This window comes from Myotis lucifugus, unplaced genomic scaffold (assembly GCF_000147115.1).
Source record: "Myotis lucifugus unplaced genomic scaffold, Myoluc2.0 scaffold_11, whole genome shotgun sequence".
NCBI classification, from domain to species: domain Eukaryota; kingdom Metazoa; phylum Chordata; class Mammalia; order Chiroptera; family Vespertilionidae; genus Myotis; species Myotis lucifugus.
Genome location: NW_005871059.1, coordinates 15879561 through 15896314, shown reverse-complemented (window position 1 = coordinate 15896314; position 16754 = coordinate 15879561). Strand labels below are relative to the sequence as shown.

Here is a 16754-nt window from a genome sequence, read left to right as displayed (position 1 = left end):
ACTGAAAAGGAGACTCTAGAGAAATTTTAAACTGAGCTAAGTGACTGAGGAATTATTTTTTAGAATATCTGCCAGGTATTTCTCATTTGCATTAACATTTTAAATCAACCAGCTGATGTGCTCATGTTTCTAGATGAATTTATGAATTTGCCCCTCAGCATTTTGTCAAATGGAGCCAATTTTTCCAAACACACTTTCCTCCTGGGATCTTCTTTTCCCAAATGCAACCTCACTCTGCTGAGGTTCTGATTCCCAAAGGTGTAAAACAGTATGAAAACGTAGAATGGTGGCTGCTTGTTTATTGGTGTGTTTTTTTAACTACAGGCATTACTATGATCTCTTCTTCATGCACAGCCTCTATCACACGAAGGTACAGAAATCGCAGCAGTTGCAGGGGCAAGGAAAAATGAAGGAGCACCCAGAAAACAGTAGCTGTGGCTAACAGAATTGAGGCAGAAGACATGAAATCCCCTATTCTCTTTTTCAAATATAATTCTGTAACAATTACACAGAACTTTTAGGATCATCTACATAAATACAATATAAGCTTATCTTCCAGGAAACCTGGCCAACACAAATACCAAAAACCCAAATCTGGACCATATAAGCTGTATGGCTGGTTCCTCACCAGCCCTCACCTTCTCTTTACTTTTGCTACGTAACAGCACCCTTTGAGATAGAATTCAGTGATATTCATTTCGTTCTAGGAGAACTGAAAATAACATAAAAACCACTACCTTCATGAAGTCAAAACTGAGCATCCAAAGAAAAACACCAACTCACCGTCACTGGTAAGGAATTCACTGAGTAATCACAGATGTCCTCAGAACTCACACCTGCAGTCTAGGTCTGTGATCACTGCTACCACCTTGCTCGTCGATGGCACCGAAAACCAAGGACGCCTGGATTAGGATAAACGCCTTAAGTAGCAGTGCTGACACAATTCAGTTCCTAACACTTATGTCGGAAGTGGCCCAGCTGTGGATCAGGAAATAATGCGACTGATACTAGAACACAACAGTAAGAATACATATCTTTAGAAAGTACAGTTCCTTTTCCAATCATAAAATTAATCCCCAAATTAATTTACTCTTTTCACCAAACCAAACAGACAGGTGGAAAATGATTCTAAACCGCCTAGAGAATATGCAGATCCCTTATTACTTAAATATAATGAATTTTAAAAAGACTTAATAGAAATTAGATCACACTTTAGCAACACATGAAATTTTCTGCACAAAATATGTCATGCCTATGCAACTCTTTTTTAAGGGAAAAGAGCATGTGCATGCCCACACACACAGACCACACAAGTGTACTTGGTCCATGAAGGGGTTGTGTGTGGCTGCTTCCCTGTGAAGCTCCCAGATCGGTCTCCTTTTGCATCACATCTATGTCCTGATACTTTCCCACAACGAATAAGTTGGAAAATGGAGAGAGTTCCAAGGCCTTTTCTAAGGCAAGCCACTTAGAGAAAGATGGGAGTGGGAATGGGGGTGGAGGGTGGGGGTGGGGAATCAAGCAACTGATCAAAAAGGAAATTCTTTATATTATGCCAAACAAACTTACTGGTACAACACTTTAAATTAAGTACAGCATTATAAGAAATAGAACATTGCTGGAAAAAAGAATTTTCTTAATTCTGTTTCTTCCCACTTCAGTCACTCAAGCTATTTCTGTCCTATTTCTCCAACACTTAAGCTGTCAACTCTAGTGGAGTTCCTCCACCCACTCAGTGATTTGAAAAACTTCTGGATAAGAACCAAAAGAATAATCAACTTTGCCAAATGACATTCAGATTTGGTCCCCACCCTAGTATTTGGCTACTTATCGTTATTTCTTGATGGCTTTTTCGTTCTTTCTCCCTTTCCTTCTTCCCCAACATACAAATACATACTAGCAATTATTTCCTTTCTTTCCCACTCCTTACTCTTCAGATCTTCAATACCAAATTTCTTCATTCCCCTCATTCTACCTTCAATTCTCCCCCCAAGATACAAAAAAACAAATGTAGAAAATTATCAGTAAGTCTTCACACTGCATAACTTAATAGACTGAAGATTTTTTGTGGGAGGATTTTTCCAAGGAAAAACAGAAACTGGGGATTCTCCATCACGTATTTTTCAAATGTCCCTCCCCTCTCACCAAAGTCATTTCAGCTGGTTTATACGGTTTCTTCTAGATTGACTGAAGGTCAAACAAAGGTGAGGGTGAGTCTGAAACTCTGTGTACCAGCACATTGTCTGAATCCACAATAACTGCCTTAAAAAGGACATCTAACTATCTGTTGACCAAAACAACAAAATAAAGTACAAATCATGCTCAACTTGCTTTTTCTGCATAGATATTCCCAAGACCAGTGGTGCCAGCACCACTATCAACTCACAGAGAGCAGAGAAGAGGCCATGTTCCCTCATTTGCCCTAAATATGCTCAGAACCCTTTTAACAAGACATAGTAATAACAGTGAGAACCTACAAGGTGCTCTGCTAGCTCTATGGAGACAACGTGGAGGGGGAGAGAGTGGCAGGAAGGCAGAAGGAAGACAATAATCTTGTCTTTGAGGCACTGATAATCTAGACTGCTAACACACAACCCCACGGAAAGGTGAACATTCATAAACATTCAAATTTCAAGACAACAGTAGAAAAAGGGCTATAAGACTGTGAATAAGGGCCAAAGGAACTACACAGCTAAGAATTCCTATAGGAATTCAGCAAAATATGTCAAATATATTCCGGAGTAGAAGAAAGTTGGCCCATGAAATGATAATTAACAGTTTGGCAAAATCACTAAAAAGTTTTAAGAGATTGATTGGTTTGAACATGGCAGAAAAGAGAAACTTCAAATATTCTTATGCTAAATGTAAAACATACATTTTTAACCTCCATTCCTTTCACGCTTACATCAAATAACCCTGAAATAACAGCAATGCAGCCAAATCATATGGTTTTCAAATTTCTCCAAATCACTTGAGGCAAATTAATTTAACCACACAGGTGTGTTTGGGTAGTCTCTATGGGTCATTTTTTTTTATACTCAAAGTTATAGTCAGATGGATTTAACTCTCTGAGGCAATGGGATCCAATTTATCTTTGTGAAGGATAATACTTCACAGATTCTCCCCAGTGAATAAAGTAAAACAGACAGAATGGTATAGTTAAAAATATACTGAAATAAGTGAGACCAGTTCTAATTCCAGCTCTGAAAGTAATACTAATTTGAGAAAGTCATTTAACTTACTAAAGTCATTAATTTACTAAATGTCCTCATTTATAAAATAAAAAGGGGGTAGATTAATTATCTCTTAAAAGTGCCTCACAGTCCTAAAATTCTACCTTTTTAAGAAATTACTTAGCATGGCAAAACATACACAAAGTTGAAAAAAAAAATAGACATAAAAAACAAACATATGAGCCCTGGTTTGTGAAATGTACACAAATTTACTAAGTATTTATTCTATAAACTATAAATGTGGGATCCAAGAATAAAAACAACAAAATATTAAGTGATTATGTCTGAAAGTGAGAATAAAGCTGGCTTTTATTATGTTTCTCTCTATTCCAAATTTTACCCAACAAACATGTAAATTTACCGTTAAAAAGATCCAATCCCTTGAAACCAAGCTTGACGTCTGGAATCAGAGCTCTTCAGCCTCTACAAAATGTGCTGAAAATGGGGGTTCTTTTAGAAATACTGCAGTCAGTCTTCAATCAGGGGGAAATGGAGGGGGAGAACCCCTCAACTTTGTCTGTCCAAGGCTACTTTTCTCATCTAGTCTCTATCCTCTCTTCCATTCCCACCCCACAAAAATCTCTTGGGAGTGATTGAACGTAAGTAACCTAACACTGGAATTTCTGGGACTGTGTGGTTTGCAAAAAGCACTGTATTTTCATCTCCCTACCTCTGCACACACACACACACACCCAGAATTGGATTTCATACTTATTTTTACAACAAAACCTCACGGTAGTCTTAGAAGTCCTTTAAAAAGAAAAGGGGGGAGCAAAGGCAGGCTGGAGAGAAGGGGGTGATTTGGCACCTGTGGAGATGATGTCATTACCAGCCATGGCTCTCAACTGTCTCTGGAATGCAGCTGTGGCTAGAGTCCCTGAGCCCACCCAATGCTATGTAACATAAAACACAGGCCTTCTGGCCCTAGAAAACCTCACAATCACACTTGACTGTGCTCTACTTAGAAAGCCCTATATTCCCAAGTTTTAGCTTTAAACTCAGTAGAGTACAGCATCAAATACTGTCCTTGGAAGGCTGGACTTGAGCTGTTCTCACCTTTAACATCTGGCAGACCTGAGGACTAACTACATGCCTGTCTATAGGAAGTCTCCAACTCATGATAGGCCTGATTTTGAGTCACTGGTTTAAAAAGAAAAAAAGATAAATTAAGTGAAGACTAGGTTGAGGAAGGTGTGGGCACAATGGAGAAATGAGATGAGGATAACAAAAGCAAGGTTGGGGATGTGAGCCTCAATCTTCATTCTGTAAGATGAGGCTAAGAAAAGGGAATGCCTGGCTATTCGTACAGATAAAATAATATAGGTAGAATGAATTTCTGGCCAAATAAACACTAAGGAAATGTTAATTATAATTATTTTGCCCCACAAAAACAGTCATTAAAGGGAATACTAATTCCCCAAGCATACTGAAGGTCTAATTAACCTATAGTGCGCTTGAAAATTTAACTGCAAATTTTAACACTTCAAAGGAAGACACACTATCAGGAATTTCAACTAAAATCTATTTGCTCCCTAGAGAAATGAGTGGGAGACAGCCCTTTCTGTCATCCTCCATTCATATTAGACAGCCCAATGAAGAATCCCTACCTCACCACTCCTCCACAGGGGCCATCCAAGAGAATGGGGTACCTGACAAGAGGCTGTGAACTCTGGGAGACTGGGGATGAAGGCCTATAAGAACCTCCTGACTCCCCACTCTGCAATTCCCCGGTCACCTTTTCCTTCCTTTTTAACAGCCATTGAAAGTAGCTTCCTGCTTCCCACTGCCAACACCTTACCAATATAGTCCAGTATGATGGGAACTTAGACCTCAAGATTCTACTATGCATAACAATGAGAAGCTGTACCAGGGAAGTCCAGATACAGTCTGTCTGCTTTTACTTCTAAAGGCAAGGCCAAATCATACTCAGATGCTAATTTTTTTTGTTTGTTTTAAAAAAAAAATCATCAAGGCAGGAGAATGAGAAAGAAGCTAGAACTAATATCTCACAGTCCCAAAACTATGTCTGTCTACTTGATCTTTTAGAGCATAGTTATCCTCACAACCCTCTAAAATTTAATCTTCAATTTTCTACTGCTGATTATGTGTTTGTGGTTGACCCATAACTGTCTAAGTTGCAAAAGCTCTCTTCCTATAACCCAAAGCACTTATCAAAAGTCCCCTCTCCTCAGTGCCCAGCTTCTATAGAATCACAGGATCTCAGTGATGACCCAGACTCTGGCATTAACCCAATCTATTCCCCTCAGTCTGACAGTGAAGCTGCAGGGACCCAATGTTGAGCCAGAAGCTCAACCACTATCTGGGCCATACTTTTTTCCACCACCCCACAATGTTTGAAGTCTTTCGAGGGAAGTGGGAGCTGAATCCCCAACCTTCACGTGTATAATGCATCCCAAATCAAAATCATTTTTATTACCTATACTCTTACTCCTTTTTATAAGGCACAGAATAGAGATGTGTGTGTGTATGTGTGTGTGTGTGTGTGTGTGTGTGTGTGTGTGTGTGTGAGAGAGAGAGAGAGTGAGAGAGAGAGAGAGAGAGAGAGAGAGAGAGAGAGAGAGAGAGAATGTGTGTATTTTAGTTTGTTCCTACTTAAGAAGCAAATTCCAATGATCCTATCCTCCTCACCATCTCAGTTACCCATTCCCACGGTCATACCCCAAGCACTGGCTTTCAAATGTTTCTTACTGTGACCCAGAATAAAATATGTACATTCCAATCCAGTTCACAAGTACACAGTAAACACACCCAGTTTTAATGGAAACAACGTTTTCAAAGTGTGATCCACTCTGATCAGAAAGAAAGCCTAAACTAGGGCAGTTTGTGCTAAATCCAGTCCCAATCCTGGAGTCAAGTGAGCCCTCACCCTGGGGGAGGGGTTACCTCAACAGGGAAAGAGGCATCTCTTTCCCCCAACTCGCCTTTTCCTTTCTCTCCCAAAGGGGAAGCTTTGCGCACTGGGAGCACTGCAGCCAATGAGGTTTACCTAAAGCATAATCACTGGTAAGTGAAAACTTCCCAAAGGGTAAGAATTCTTTTTTTAATTCACATAAAAGTTCCGCATACACTAAACAAGGCCCTGACTTTCATGTTGTTTATTCTATTTCATTTTCTAAATGCCAGTCATGGCCCTCTAAAATGATTTCTTGAAAAGTCCTGTCCTAGATCTATAATACTACTATTATTTAAATTTCATGATTATCTTCTATCCTTCCAGCTCAATCCCCTCTTGAACCCCAACTTCAACAATTCTTTGACCCTAAGCAGCCGGCACCAGGCACCACCTTCCCACTGCCCTGTCTTCATTACCCTCCTTCAGCAGCTTGGATTCCATGGGCCACCATTACACCCGTAACTCCCAGCCCTCCCCTCCCTCCAGCACCTTCTCATGCTCTATGGTTCCTATACCTTACTTCACACTTGCACTGACACAGCCAAACAATATAACTATGATAACTTTTCTCAATTTAAATTCACAGCCACAAATTTTAACTAGGCTCCAGATCCAGGCTTAGAGATCTCCAGAAATCTAACGACAGTGTCCTAGTAAACCCACATCCCAGTCTCCTGGACATAGATTTCACACCTGTACATAAAGAAAAAAATTATAGACAAAAGATATGACACTGGAAATTGGATAATCCTACGTATGGTCTGAGCCATAATCTACCTATGGCTGTCCTCTAATAAGGAAAACGATATAGTTGAACAAAGTCAATGTTTTAAATAAACAAACGAATGTTACTAGCCATTCATTAATAAACAAAACTGTCCAGCATAAGGATGACTTCCAATATTAATAAGTTTAAGGGCACTTAACCATCCTATCTAATAAAGAGGTAATATGCAAATTGACCATCACTCCAACACAAGATGGCCGCCCCCATGTGGTCAAAGATGGCCACCACAAGATGGCTGGCGGGGAGGGCAGTTGTGGGCAACCAGGCCAGCAGGGGAGGGCAGTTGGGAGGGACAAGGCCTGCAGGGGAGGGCAGTTGGGGGTGACCGGGCCAGCAGAGGAGGGCAGTTAGGGGTGACCAGGCCGGCAGGGGAGAAGTTAGGCGTCAATCAGGCTGGCAGGGGAGTGGTTAGGGGGTGATCAGGCTGGCAGGCAGAAGCGGTTAGGGGCAATCAGGCAGGCAAGCAGGCGAGCGGTTGGGAGCCAGCAGTCCTGGATTGTGAGAGGGATGTCCGACTGCCAGTCAGACATGCCTTGGGAGCCAGCAGTCCTGGATTGTGAGAGGGATGTCCGACTGCCAGTCAGACATGCCTCGAGGGGTCCTAGATTGGAGAGGGTGCAGGCTGGGCTGAGGGACACACACCCCTGTGCACGAATTTCATGCACCGGGCCTCTAATCCTATATAATAAAAGGCTAATATGCAAATAGACCGAACAGCGGAACAACCAGTCGCTATGACACGCACTGACCACCAGGGGGCAGATGCTCAATGCAGGAGCTGCCCCCTGGTGGTCAGTGCGCTCCTACAGGGGAAGCACCGCTCAGCCGGGAAGAGCGGGCCTAAGATGGCAGTCGGACATCCCTTTAGGGCTCCCAGACTGCGAGAGGGTGCAGGCTGGGCTGAGGGACACCCCCCCTCCAATGCATGAATTTCATGCACCAGGCCTCTAGTTAAAGAATAAAAGAAAAAGTATATTTACTCTCAAAACGTGTTTTAATTTTCTCTTCCTTTATAAAAATGTTTGGTGCTATTCTCTCTTTAACTTTCTTACCAAAGTAGTCCATGTGCAACTCTGCCATTCCCCTATAAACACTGTCAGGCATCAACAGTTTATTGTCCAAATATAATCTGTTCAACCATGCAAACACATGTGCAATCAGGCATGTTCAATTTGCAAGAGACAAGTCCAATGGCACCGCCACAGTGATAAGCACTGGAGCCCCGCTAGTGGGCCTTCCGCTGAAAGAAACAGCTTTTCCCATAATTACTTCTACTTTGAACCAAAGTGTCTAATAAATGCTTTCATACAATTCAACAGGAAAACAAAACACAAACATTATAGAGTTGCTATTTATTCTAACCCAGTCCACTAACAGTGACGCTAATGCATATAAGAGGATAAACCCAGAGTGAAATGGAGCTGTGTCTCTTGAAATTCAGGGACCAGTTGAAGTGAAGGCTAAGGAAGCATATCTGCCCAAGGAGGTAATAAGAGGTCAAGCCCAGAATTCAATGTGCTACAGAGTGCTGCCACAGAGAAATCACTGCAGGCCTTCGAAGGTCATTTCTATCACTTTAAAACTTTAGTTCTTCCTGGAGGGGAGAACATAAGCAACTAACTCAAATGAGAAATCTACATATGCCAGCAAATAGGCAGACTGTATTCCAGAACATGCAACGGCTACAAGCCCTTCAAAGTAAGAAGATAATTTAGCTTGGAGGAATCTCAGCTAGAAGACATGAACACCATTTAGACCTACAGATATGGCCAAGGTCACAGCTAGCCTACCAGCCTGTCACCCAGACTGCCTACATTAAAAAAAAAAGGGGGTGCGGGAGCACAGCACAAACCATACCAATATGGTCATGCTAACATAATTCCTACCTTTACTCATTTAGGCTCTGTCCACAGCACCCTGACATTCAGACTCTACTACCTACTTTCTGTTACTTACTGGTAGTTTAAAATTGCTAAGGTGTTTGCCTCTCCTTTGTCCTCCACCATTCACTCATTCAGTATGTAGGGAATGGCCTCTATGTAGCCAGCACAGTGCTAGAACATCACAGCCTAATAAGAGACATAGAGAGGAAACCAATGATTACAATTATTCTGAGAAATACATACATAAAGCAATCTGGGGGGGGGGGGGGGAGAGCAGAACAGAGAATGGAGTTAGGCAAAATTGAGCCATACCAGAAGGATGAGGAGCAAAGAAAGAAGGTACAGAATCCCAAATACTTACAAAGGCATCCAAGTAGCACTTCAAGTTGCTCCTTTCAACTTTTTACAATTAATGAAAGTCACAAAGGCAATTATTAAAACAAAAAGGGGGAGACAGATGTTATGTGTCACCTCAAATGCAAACTTAGTCATGATTTTTATACTTAAAAATTTTTTGCTTTATATTTTAAATTTTTGAATTGCGATGCAGAGGGTTGTACAGCAGCCAAAAGGCATCAGGCCTCCTGTTCAATAGCCTCCGCCAAGTTAGCCTGGCTGAAGAAGGCAAAAACCAGACAAAAGTCTTATCAGATTCAATAATAATGTGGGTAAGAGGTTGTGTTTTGTCTTTCCAGAAGGAATAGCGCAGCCAATCTGGATGCCAGAGCATTATGTGCGTCACCATGATGGACCCAGAGAAGCTGCTAGCCCCATCATTCGAGGGACTGAGAGTTGCCCTGATGACAGCGATGCAGAAGTTAACGACTAATGCCGGCAGAAGGCAGAATTTACTACCTCAATCATGTTTCTGACCATGCTGACACTGGTTAGCTACCAGTCTTCTATAAGACATTGCACAGTCAACTCTAAGGACTCTGAGTAAATATACACCAGCAGCAAAGGAGACTCTTCACTCAGTAGCTAAAAATATTAACCCTTTGCACTCCGCTGTCCCCTCTCAGGGGACATCGGAATTCTAGCATATCACTCGGATGTCCCCTCTCAGGGGACATTGCAGTTTATTAGTGATTACGGGGAATTGAGTTATTTCAACGCAACTTTTTGAGACATGCATGTTTCCCTGAAGTTTTATCTTGAAATGGCACAAGAAATTAAATCAAAATATCGTAAAATTACTAAGATATATACAAGAAATGTCAGCGGGTTTTGTGTCGGATTAAACAATAAACTACATATTCCCGATGTGGGACAAAGAAAATGGGACTGCATTGTGTGTTCTAACAGGAAAACACCTGGTGGCAGGCGTCAAACCACTTATTACTGTCAAACATGCACTAATCAGCCTGCAATGCATATTGGGGAGTGTTACAAAACTTATCATACTGTACAAAATTATAAACAATAAAATATTGGTTTTTTTGCAAATATACATTCCTCGATGTCACCCAATTCATATAAGTCCAATATCATTATAATATGTTACTTGGTTCCAAAATTATACTAAATAATACGAGGGTCTGTAAATGCACGTTTCCGCCGCAAAGTAGCGTGGAGTAGCTGGTAGCCAATGTCCAGAATGGTTCGGAGTGCAAAGGGTTAACATAGCTGTAGTTTGATTTCTCTATTATTGTTGTTTGCATTGATTTGTTATTAGTTTTATTTAGTCAAAGCCTTGTTCTTGATGTTAAGTTTTACTTTTAATTTTAGCTGCTTAAATATAAAAAAGGGGGGAGCTGCTGAGGGCCATTAGTAAACACTTGGTTCAATTTTGTAGGCTGAAACTCAGCGAAGGCAAAGCCACGCCCTGAGGGCGGACCCAGTCAAGAGATTGGACACCACTCAGTCTGACTTTCCCGCCCAGTGTTAAGGGGATGGATCTCATGATGTTGCCAGGAATTCAAGGCCCACCCAGATGTGATGTAACTTCCTGTAATTCAAGTATATAATAAACTGCTTCCAGTGCTGGTGCTCTCTCTCTCTCTGTCTGTCCCTCCATGAGAGGGCAGATGCCACACCCAGCCCAAGCTTTTAATCTAATTTTGTGTCTGTCCAATTCATTTTTCTTTAATCCCAAATTCGCCTCCTAACTTAAAGGAACCGGTTCATGTCTCTCCCTCTCCGTGCGGGACGCAGAGAAGAGACCCCAGCCCCCCGCAATAGTATGTCACTCACAACTGCATCCTCTGGTACTCAACGTAATTATGAAAGGCACACTAGGACCTTCATCCCAGTAAAAACTCTGGGGGGTATCCCTTTCATTCTTTTGTTTCTCTTCCACCCCAAGCCAAGGTAGTTCATGAAACATTCTGAACAGGCAGTCAATTAACTGTGACTAAGATAAAGTGATCTCTTCTAAGTGGGACAGGGGATGAAGGTAGGAAACAGCTGAAAGACAGAATCCAATATAAGGTCAACTTGTGTTATTTGGCTTAGGGCTAGGTGAACAGACAGATGGACAGCCTCTTCCTCTACCTCTAGAACAGAGAATAAAAACTTGCCTAATTACCACTGAGTTATTGTTATGAAAACAAATATTGTGAAGCCAGAAACAGTTTCTAATTAATTAAATTTGGTCTGTGCCCTATGTTAGCCAATTCAGGGTTTTTTAACCCCTGCACTATTGACATTTTAGCCAGATAATTCTTTGTTGTGAGGACCTGTCCTGTGCATTGTAAAAGGTTTAGCAGCATACCTGGTCTCTATGTACTGGATGCCAGTAGCATGCCCTCAAAACATGGCAATCAAAAATGTCTCCAGACATTGCCAAATGTCCCCTAGGGCAGCGGTCCGTGAGGTCTGAAAGGTTGGCGACCGCTGCCCTAGGGGACAAAAATCACTCACCCACCCCCACCCCAGTTGAGAACCACTGGGCTAGATTATGAGCATCAGGCTACTTCCCAAAAAGAAAAAAATGATATTGATGAACTTCCCAAAAAGAAAAAAATGATATTGATGAACAGAACAAAATATTAAGAAAAAGGTTATGTCTTAACCAGCTATCATCCGTATTTTAATGAAGAGCTAATAGATATCCCCAACCAAAAAGAAAAATTAAAATCAAAGCCAAAAAAGTAAAAGCCTGGAGCACTGAAGTAACAACATGATCGTGTGTACATGCTGGTGACTGCTAGCTCAAACCATTAAATTAAACAAATACACAGAAGCTCAGGTGTGGTGGTAGCAGCAATTGAAAAAAGCTTAGTGAAACGTTAAAACTAAATCAAACCAAATCTATGTTCATTCTACATACCCAACCCCATTCTACCAAAAAACAAAACAACACAAACAAAAAAAAAAAAAACACCACAAATCTATAACAGATTTAAATTTTAGAAAATGAATATTTGAAATATTAACTATTTTGTAATAACTAGTAACACAGACAAAACTCCAAATCCTGGCTCCAACATTACATAGCCACTACACTTAACCACTTTCTAAGCTGTCTCCCTCATCCAGAGAAAGCAAACAACATAACCAATAACAAGGACAACAGTATGGTGCCTGGCATACTGTAGTGCTATTAAGTGGCAATTACCAGTAGTTATATATATATATTTTACAAATATATATCTAATACAAAATGGAACACCGGGCCCAAGTGAACTAAGAGGAAAGCATATTTCTAATAAGTTAACAAAAAAAAAACAACAAAAAAAACTAAAAAAAAAAAAACCCACATTCCTGTAAAAATGCACAAGATGACAAGATTTACCTGCACTTTTTTAAGGCAGGAGAGAAATGGGTTACCATCCAAGCTCACAGTTACAATAAAAGCAAAATATAAATGCTGCCCTTTTTTAAAATAGCACGTTATGCACTACTTGTGCTAACTCCAAACATACGTATTCCCCAGGTTTTTATCCAAATCAACCAAACACCATTTTAAGTGGTTGAGTTTAAAAATTCACCATTTAAGTTTTCCATAAAGTCTAACAATCGAACAGGAGAGAAGAACATTTTCTCACACATACCCAGAGCCAGTCTGTAGTTGTTGTTTAGCCTCACAGAAGTTGTTTTCTAGCCACAAGCTACTACAAATTGTTCAGGCCTTTTTGGCAGCAGCACAGGAAATTGCCCTTTTCACTCTTTCTCCCACAAAAATCTAGTCAATTTCTAGGCAGGCCCATCTCTCAAGGCTACTTGCTTTATGGAGCCAAATGCACACGATTTTCCATTTAATAATAAGAAGGGCCCCAAATATTTTGCATTTTTGTGAAGAAAACTGAAAGCAAGTCATCAAAGACCTGTGGGCAAAGTTTTCTATTACTAGTAAATCAGCTCATAAAGTGTGCCGCACCACACTTTCCGCCAGCCTTGGAAATCTTTAGGGCATTTGGCATCACAGCTGTTTCTGTTTTATCCAAATCGTCCAGGATGCAATCTGCAACATGTAAAGCCATTTCCTGAGGCTTCATTGTCCTTGATTTCCCACATTTCTCAACTGCCTTGTTTCAAATGAGTGTTTAAAATAGGTATCTGCCTTTGGATTAAAAAACAAACAACCTCCAATCTTCCCTTCCCTCTGAATCTGGGGTTTTCCTACACTGAAGGATCACATAAAGGTATGTGGGCAAGGGTGTGCGCAAGGATGAAGCTGAAGTTCCCTCCGCTGTTTTATATTCAGGCATACAAAATCAGTCTACATTTTTCTCTTTCAATAATTTAAGCAGTGGGGAGGGGAGGAGGTGGTAAATTACAGCTGTAACATTTAATTTCTAAAAATAAAGCCAAAATTGTCATTTAAATGCAATATTTAAAAAAAGAACCTTTGAAAACCAGAAAATCCTTTGTATCCCATTCGGCTTAAAATTTCTCAGATAAGTCATTTACTAAAAAAAGAAAAAATTTGAAACCCAAATGGCAAAAAGGCATCTGCAGTTACTCACAAGATAAAGCTGGACACTACCCTGCCCTGAGAGAGTCAAATGCCAAAATTCAATCTGGTGAACCAAGCACTTCAGATTGAAAATCAGACCAGCATTTTCCAGGGATCACTTTCTGTCTCCCAAAATGACTTGCAATCTCAAATAAGTTCCAATAATGATGCAAAGACAACTTTTCTGAAAGGGTATAATATCAGAAATTGTCCAAAAATGATAAGCAAGGGAACCTTTATTCAACGATACACAGCATTACTTCGACTTAATAAAAGATAATCAAAAGAATACTTTTCAGAGGCCAATATTAACACTAATTTAAAATATGCTTAACTTCAGAACTCCTTTTCAGAGGTACACTGAATTATTCCCGCAAAATAAATCCTATAGATTATACTGGGAAGAAATCTGGAAGACAAACCACAGACTCCACATTAGAAATTCAAAGGAAATTCCTTATGTGTCTAGTAGGTAGAGTGACCTGGCTTGCCTTTGTCTAAGCTCAACAACACACCTTGTTATTTTAGGTAATCTTTCCAATTTAAGTAAATAAAACTGCACGAGAGCAAGCACTAATTGCAAACATGCTTTCATTCACTGCTTGTTTTAACTGACAATAAACCAGACCATCTTTCATCTCCATAAGCAAAACAGAATATCAAGATTACATATTAGTGCTTATCAGCCTATCAGCATCTTCAAAGTACACTCTAATTGTTAATATTTATGAGAAAATATCTATGAAAGGAGGAGGAAGAAATAGCTTTATTCATTTATTTACTCTGTGGGTCTGAGGTAGTCCCGTGTGCTATTCAACACCAGCAGAAAAAACCTGTAAGACAATCATCAAAGAAACAACAAAAGCATTTCTTGAATTAACTGTCCACATCTTCACACATCTTACTTTGAAATAAGGAAACAACAACAGAAGAACAGCTGCCCAAGGTTATCCAGAGGTCTGGCATGAGAAGTCAAAGCACTCAAGTTCACTGTTCAAGCACATGGGTTTTCTGGCCCATGAGAGAAAAGTTCTTGCCTGGGAAAGTTTGCTTCAGATTAGAGCTAAATGGGCAATTAAGAAATTTCTTTACTACTGTTCATTTTTTAAATTTCTTGCACCATTAGAAAACTCAGTTTAAAATGTAATTGGACTTTTCTAAAGAAAAGAGATGAAAAATATAAAATGTCACCAATTTCTGTACGTTCTCATCCCACCTCCACCCTATATTCAATTAGGATTTATTGTGCAGTTACTCTATTAAAAAGCACACAGCTAACATTGAGAGGGATAAAAAGTGCACAAGACAGAGATGTATTTATTACCAAATAAGTTATGTCTGCATCTGTATTTACACACAATAAATTGAGGGTGTTTTGTTTGCTTATGTTTTTTTTAAGTATCTGTGTGATTTACTTTACACACAGCAAGAGCACTGAAGGCCCTGCATGTGTCTAAATGAAAACTCCACACATTTGGCTTCAATAAAACCAGCAGTTTCTTGAAGATAGGTTCCAGCTATGAATTGTGCACATTTGTGTGCTGGAAAGGGTGAAAAGGGCAGTTTTCCGTGCTGCTGCCAATGGACTGAACAATTCGCAGTAGCCTGTGCTAGAGAACAACTCCTCTAAGAAAACTGTTAATTTCCAACCTAGCTTGGTATACTTGAGTGAAATAATGTGATTTTTCTATTTACTCTTATTTTCTATCACACTTTTTCCAGTATAATGCTTCCCTGGAATTTTATAATCATGGGTTTTTGGGTGTTGTTTTTTTTTATAATATGTTTTTATTGATTTTACAGAGAGGAATGGAGAGTTAGAAACATCGATCAGCTGCTTCCTGCACACCCCCTACTGGGGATCAAGCCCGCAACCAAAGTATACGTGCCCTTGGCCAGAATCAAACCCGAGACCTTTCAGTCTGAGGGCCAAAGTTTTATCCACTGAGCCAAACCGGTTAGGGCTATAATCATGGATTTCAATGATCTTGCTAGTGAAAAGAATGTCTGAAAATAGTGCTTACCAGATTAAGTAAAATTCAATTTCAGAACATGTCTAACTTTTGAGCATTAAAACCTTTTCTAGTCTTCTCCATCCACAATTAATATAGTACTAATTTGTTTAGGTAGTCACTCCTGGAAAGTTCTTCCTGAATTCATCCTGCAAACACAACATACACACACACACACACACACACACACACACACACACACACAGCCCCCACCAGTCTATTTGTTCTCTGTGGAAAATACCAAAAGAAAAGTTCAAACCCCTTAAGAAACCAATCTAGTAATGGAGAGAAAGAGAAAGGCAGGATTCTTAGTCTGGGGGTAGGGGTAGGGTAGGTAGAGGGGCTGTGATTGTTTTTCATAAATTCACTGGATGATTCCTGTGCATACTAAGGTTTAAGAACAAAGGTTTAAAAACTGTATTCATCCTCCCAAGAAAAGGCAATAAATCAATAATTATTTACCTTAAAAAAAAAAAAAGCTCACTACTGGATCACTCAAATTAGACAGCCACTATGATTATATTTAAACTAGAGGCCCAGTGCATGAAAATTCATGCACTGGAGGTGGGGGTCCCTCTCAGCCCGGGCCTGCTCTCTCTCACAGTTCAAGGAGCCCTCAGGGGCAGGAGGTGACTCGGCGATCGAAAAAAGGCGACGCCCCCATCATACCTAGGCTGCTGCTACTGTGAGAAGACCCAAGACCCGGCAGATACTGGTCCAGAGACAGGCTGGAGACCCCACGGGGACTCGAAGGCCAACATTACGGGGGCCAGAAAGTGGTAGGATGTGGAACAGGAGAACGATTCTTCAGTGACTTTATTTGTGCCGCTGCAGATGTTTCATGTTGGGGGGCAAACATTAAGATCTGTAAAAACCTTAATGTCTACTGAAAACCCCTTACCCCCCTGCAAGGAAAGAACTGTGTTTTCCCATAAATTTCGGGACTCCGATACCTACAGCGCACCGCGTGATCAAACACAAGACTCGGCACGGCATCGCTATAATTCAGACTCATTTTTGTGAGA

General features: G+C 40.4%; 1 protein-coding gene across 14 annotated transcripts in view; it reads right to left on the bottom strand.

The window, feature by feature from the left end:
* Positions 1-16754, bottom strand: part of EPB41L2 (erythrocyte membrane protein band 4.1 like 2) — a 191330-nt gene that overhangs the window by 137564 nt on the left and 37012 nt on the right. Inside the window, exon 1 of one of the 14 annotated variants that reach the window (XM_023750276.1) lies at positions 8891-8960. The exons of the other annotated variants lie outside the window; for them this stretch is intronic. The gene's annotated coding sequence lies outside the window, so the exon portion shown is untranslated. Of the gene's footprint in view, positions 1-8890; positions 8961-16754 lie in introns of those variants that run through there. 14 annotated transcript variants of the gene reach the window in all.